General features: G+C 36.4%; 1 long non-coding RNA gene across 1 annotated transcript; it reads left to right on the top strand.

Annotated features, from left to right (window-relative positions):
• Positions 1-3,696: 3,696 nt before the first annotated feature.
• On the top strand, positions 3,697-4,826 carry LOC122325111. Its single transcript, XR_006247254.1, has 4 exons — positions 3,697-3,827; positions 3,904-3,996; positions 4,074-4,137; positions 4,264-4,826. It is a non-coding gene; the product is annotated as an uncharacterized LOC122325111 (long non-coding RNA).
• Positions 4,827-5,770: the final 944 nt, after the last annotated feature.

The following is a 5,770-nucleotide window of genomic DNA, read 5'->3' as shown; positions in this document are numbered from 1 at the left end:
ACACTGGTTCATTTATCTGCTCATACTGGCCAACTTTTTTTTTTTTTTTCTTATTGAACGCAATTTAAACGTTCACTATAAAAGATTCATTTCCGCATATTTAGATGGATTGTGCAAATTACGATGAATGAATGAATTAAAGAAAAAACAAAAACAAAAAATATTATAAATATAATAAAATTAAATTAAAAAACTGCTAGCATTTTTGCATCCAAAATACATACACAAATATAATATTATATCTGAAATAATGCATAATTTTAACACTACAGATTTGGAAATTGGAATTCTGTTCAAACTGTATTTTTCTCGACACATCACTTTTCATATTTCATTTTAAACAATCTGTTTTTACTGTTGTCTCTTTAGGTTCAAATATTGTTTGATGTGTCAGAAATGAAGCAACAAGTACAGTTTTTATTGCATTAATGTTTTTTTATATATATATTTACTCATATTTTTGTAATTGAAAGTCTGGAGTCTGGGCCATAGGCAAAAAAATGTAATTTTTACATAAGACATATTAGAATTTTTTTTTTTACAAATTCAAATTTGTTAATCTGTTAGTCATAACAAAATTAATACATGAGACACAAAAATTCCAAAAGGTGTAGAAACATCCATGTGTTTTTAACCTCCACTGCTGAACAGACTTGGAGAGAAATAAAACAGGAAGCACTTTCTGTACATGAAATACGCTGGCAGGGCTATATTGTGCTGTTGCATGTTTGACTGCACATTCTCAAAAGTACATTACACTTTCGTGACACTTCAGGACCTCAAGCCCACATGCAGAAAACTCAGACACAGGTTTGCACATTTATGAACATTTTGTCGACCACTTTGTGGCACATTTATTTAGTTGTTTATCATTGTTATCATTGTTAGTCATGTACTCTGTTGGATTACTACATTACTCATTTAAGTCTGAAAATGATTCTAATCATAAAATACCAATACTGTACAGACTGTCGAATACTGGAGATGGCAGGACACCGTGCACGAAAATCAATACAATACAATATATCAGGTTTCTTTATCATTTTGCCTTTGTCTATTTTCAGGAAAAGTGATGGTGTACTTATGTCAGTAGCTCACTCCAACATCCTGCGTGAAGAACTGGACGTGCGAGAGCTCACAAACCATAAACAAGCTCGATTTCCAGGAAACGACAGTCTCGGAGTCAGCTAATGACGACGAGGTATAAAACAGAGAGCAGCAGTCCATTTCTATTGCCTGCAGTGCAGTGCTGCCGTATAATACACAGCCTGTGAGTAACTCACTGAGCCATTGATGATTGGACACCCTCCATTTCAACAGAGTCACTGCCATTGTGAAGCATTATATAAAACAATCAATCTTTTAGGTTTCTCTTACAACACGAAAAGGTGAAATGTGCCTTCTGTATTCACTCCTGATTCATCATAAGCAAGGACAAAATCGTAGCTTTTTTTAATACTAGTTATAATTGTTTCTGATTTCATTCAGCTGACATTGTGCATGACTTTGCGAAGAACTTCCCGAAACTGTATTTATTTTTTTACCCCACTGTAACATAGCCGAAGCTTTGCAGGTCTTGTGGGAATTTCTGCTCCTGGAGGAGATTTTGTTGAGACTTGCAACAGCAGGTTTGGACAAGACGCTTTTTAGTTCTCGAGGGGGGGGGGGAATGAACTGCATGAAGCAGGAACATTTGGGATTGGGATTAGGGAGATTTCACGTTGAAAGATGTCAGATCTGATTAGAGAAAGGAACAGAAAGGGTCATTTGTGTAGGACACATTTTTGAAGGAAGAAAAAAGGATTTTATTTCAGGTTTATGTCCAGATGGAAAAGCTGTTTTGGAAAATGATGTAAAGATGAAGAGTGCTTATTTAGTGCACATCAATGCATAATTTTACAGCCATTTACCAAATAAATTGTTATAAATTAACTTATAAAAAAAGAAAACTTGCTGTGTGGTAAAAAATGCATTTTCCTGGCACAACAGGAAACATAACAAAATAAAGGTGCTTCACAAAGCCATAGAATAACATTTTTGTGTGTGTAAAGGGTTCCATAAAGAACCTCTAACATCTGGAGAACCTTTCTGTTTCACAAAGTGTTCTTTCTGGTGAAAGAAGGTTCTTCAGATTATAAAAAGGAAAGAAAAAGATGGTTCTATAGAGAACATTTGACTGAATGGTGTGTTGTGGAAACAAAAAATGGTTCTTCTACGGCATTGCTGTGAAGAACCTTTTTAAGCACCTTTATTTTTTAGAATGTTTTTGACTGCAGAAGGCCGTGACCGATCAAGTTAACCAAAATAGTCTAAAAAGACATGCGATAATAAATCATAATTCATAAATCACACAACCCTCAAGAAAATGTGTATAGAACCATCTCTATGAATTAACACAGAACATAATTGTATCTAAATGAAGCTACCACTTTTTCAAATTTATGCCACTTGGTGGCAATAGTAACACACATCGTAGACAGCAAGCGAACTGTGTTTGACCCATCAGTTTAATCAGTTGCTGATCATACTGCATAATACATTAATATACCATCGTGCGATTTCATTATTTTAAAATAAAATGTCTTCTTACTTCAGTGATGATACGCAGTTGAAAGGATTTGCTGTCTAGATCAGGTAGGGTTCAGTGACTGTATACAGTCTCACCGTATACAGTTTTCTGATCTGATCTGAACAAAAATGATTTTAAACATTTATTTTAAAGTTCAATTCTCACCATTAGCAAACCAAGACTTTATTGTTGCTTAGGTTTTGGGTAGGATTAGCGATGTAGAATTTGGTCATGGAGAAATATGCTAATAAACAGCCAATATGTTAATAATAAGCATGCTAATAAGCAACTAGTTAACAGTGAGAATTGGTCCATATACTAAAGTGTTACCCATTTTTGAATAAAAAAAGTTTTATTACTATTAGTTTATTACGTAAAATAAGGAAAAATATTCCACATTACCTAAAAAGAAATAAAAACCCCTGCGACATTAATCATGAGACTTATGCAGTAACTCAACATTATCTGGATCACGTGGATCATCAGGTTTTACAAAAACATTCATACAGTCTGCATTAAAAAAGCAAACCGAATGCTAAGACATTCTCGAGCTCATATTAATTTTTTAATGTACATTCAGAGTATTCAAATGATTATAGTGGTACAGTTTAACATATTAAAAATGTCTGTTTCACTTGTGGTTTCAGACTTTTGGACATGTTAAGTACAAATGCATAAATTGTTAAGTTAATCTCTAGTTATAGATTTTCATAAATTTAATCAACATCAGATTTACAGTCACAAGTAAACCCAGTTTAATGCATCATTAATACGAATCAGACTTCTGACATTTCTCTCCCACTTACTCTCATTAGCATAAAAATGTGTCATTATTTGCGGGAAATATCCAATAATCTTTTCTAATACAACTAATGGGATGACTGTAGCTTATTTGTCGAGCTCAGCGAGACGCAATGTTTCATATGAGGTTGCTCGGTAGGCTTCCAGTCACGGTGTGCTGCTTAATAAACAACAACCACAAGTGATTAAGGTTCAATAAAGATGTAATATTAATGTCGTGGATATTATGCAGTCATGGCTTCAGAAACCATCCTGCAGGACCGTGGCCTTGATTACAGCAAGATCACCTGTACAAATGACCTTCATTTATGCAAGTGTAATGGGATATGGGTTGGGCACTACAAGTCCCAGCAGCCCCAGGGCTCTTAAAAGGAAGTAGTAAGGTTGTGTTTGTTCTTTTCACTTCCGGTTTTTTGGTTTTGGGGAAAGGTGGCGTGGAATGTAGAGTGGCATGTAGGTAAGGAGATTTGAGTGATGCATTCTTACTACTTCGTTAGTTTTATCGATTGCATAATGAATTGATGTTGTGGTAGATGTTACTTTGGGGATATGAGCGCAGATAATCATTGCCGCCAAATACCGCGGGAGCGTTGCTGAGAACTGAGAATATGCTGTACCGACTAATAGTAGGTAGAAGTCTGGTCATATTGATTTTGTTTATAGGTGTTTTGTTTTAATTAAATTATCTGCCTTTTTATTTTAGTGGTGTGACTGGATTATTGCCTGACTGTGGCCTGACCATCTTGTCGAAATAGTGGATGTGAAAGGTATTTAACGTTTTAATGAAAAAGGGTTTTTATTTATTTTTAAATTGGAAAGTGAGTGCATCTTATTTAATGAATTCTCTAATTCTGTTGATTTTTCTGTTTGTAATAGACTGTTTCCCCTTTTAGGGATGCATGGTTACCGTTTACTTTATGGTTAAAATATTGTTTTGTTTCGCTTTCTTTATTACCTTTTGTTTGTAAGTGTGGAGATCCGGAGTGGTAGAGATTGAGGTACTAGTGAATGTGTTTGGTTGTTGATTTTATGTTTGTGTACCTTGTATTGCCCACTGTTAATTGTGTTTTGTTTAGACGGCGGTGGTTATCGGGTTGCCCTCACAGTGTGGATGACAGTGGTAAGGTGGCTGGGATTGTGTGGTGGTTTGGTCACTGTATTTCTGTGTCTTCTGTAGGTTTGCAGTGTGATTGCTGTGAGCTTGGCTGCTGTGAGAACACTTTGGCTTCTAGGCCCTTCTTTCACTTTCTTAGGCAACCTGTGGCCACCTAGGGCCAGTTTTCTTTTATTTCTTTTTCTTTATTTTGTGGGCATTTACATCCAAAAGGGTATGTGATATGTTTTAACATGTTTGACTTGTCTGTAATAAAAATGTATTCGATTCTTTAAAGTCACCTCATGGCCCCTTCTTTTGGTTATTGACACAGTGATTGGTCATCATACCACAATTGGCGTAGTCGGCAGGATCTGTTTTTTTGAGGTGGGTTGTGAGGTGTTGTTGCTTTATTTTTTTTTTTTTTTATTTCTTTTTGTTGTTTGTTAGTAAACGGTAACCGTGCATGAAGACGATCATCGCAGACTCTGGTTCATGGACTATGGATTTTATTCATGTCTGAATTGCCTTCCTAAATAATTCGTCAACAGATATGGAGCAAGAACTAATAGACTTGCGGGAGCAAGTACGGGACTTGCAAGCACAAAATGAGGAGCTGAGGAGAGAGCTCCCCCCGCGCGGCAGCAGTGCTTCTAACCAACCTCACCCTTCTGTAATTAATGCCTCATCTCCAGTGTCTTTTAATAGGGTACTTTTTGTGCCTCGGGAGAGGAAGTGCCCGCGGTTTTATGGAAATATGGACTCCAACTTGAATATTGAGGACTGGATTGAGGAGGCTAAGGTGTGTATCGAGGGTAGGGGTTGGTCTGATAAGGAAAAGGGGGTGTTTCTGCTTGATCATCTGGGAGGGGAGGCCAGAATGGAGATAAAACTCCAATCTTCAGCTATCAGGGAAAATCCAGAAGCTGTTTTTGAAGTGTTAAAAGATTTGTATGGGGGAGACGGACATTTGTGCAATTACAACAGAGGTTTTATGAGCGAAACAAAAAAAGAAGGCGAATCACTTACCGAATTTTCTCATGCTCTTATGTCATTGATGGATGCAATTCTTAACGGAACCCAGGCAGCGTTCGAATTCTGACAAAGTGCTTCATGATCAGTTTGTTGAATATGTTCAAGATGTAATGCTGAAGCGTGAGTTAAAAAGATTTGTGAGGAGAAACCATCTTCTACATTGCTGGAGGTTCGACGTGAAGCTCTTAGGTGGGTGGAAGAGGGAAATAAGGAAACAACTGCCTTATATTCTCAGTCATGGTGTAACGCTACTCATGGTAGGGTTATTGATA

Source organism: Puntigrus tetrazona, chromosome 20 (assembly GCF_018831695.1).
Source record: "Puntigrus tetrazona isolate hp1 chromosome 20, ASM1883169v1, whole genome shotgun sequence".
Classification (NCBI taxonomy): domain Eukaryota; kingdom Metazoa; phylum Chordata; class Actinopteri; order Cypriniformes; family Cyprinidae; genus Puntigrus; species Puntigrus tetrazona.
This window is presented reverse-complemented; position numbering and strand designations above follow the sequence as displayed.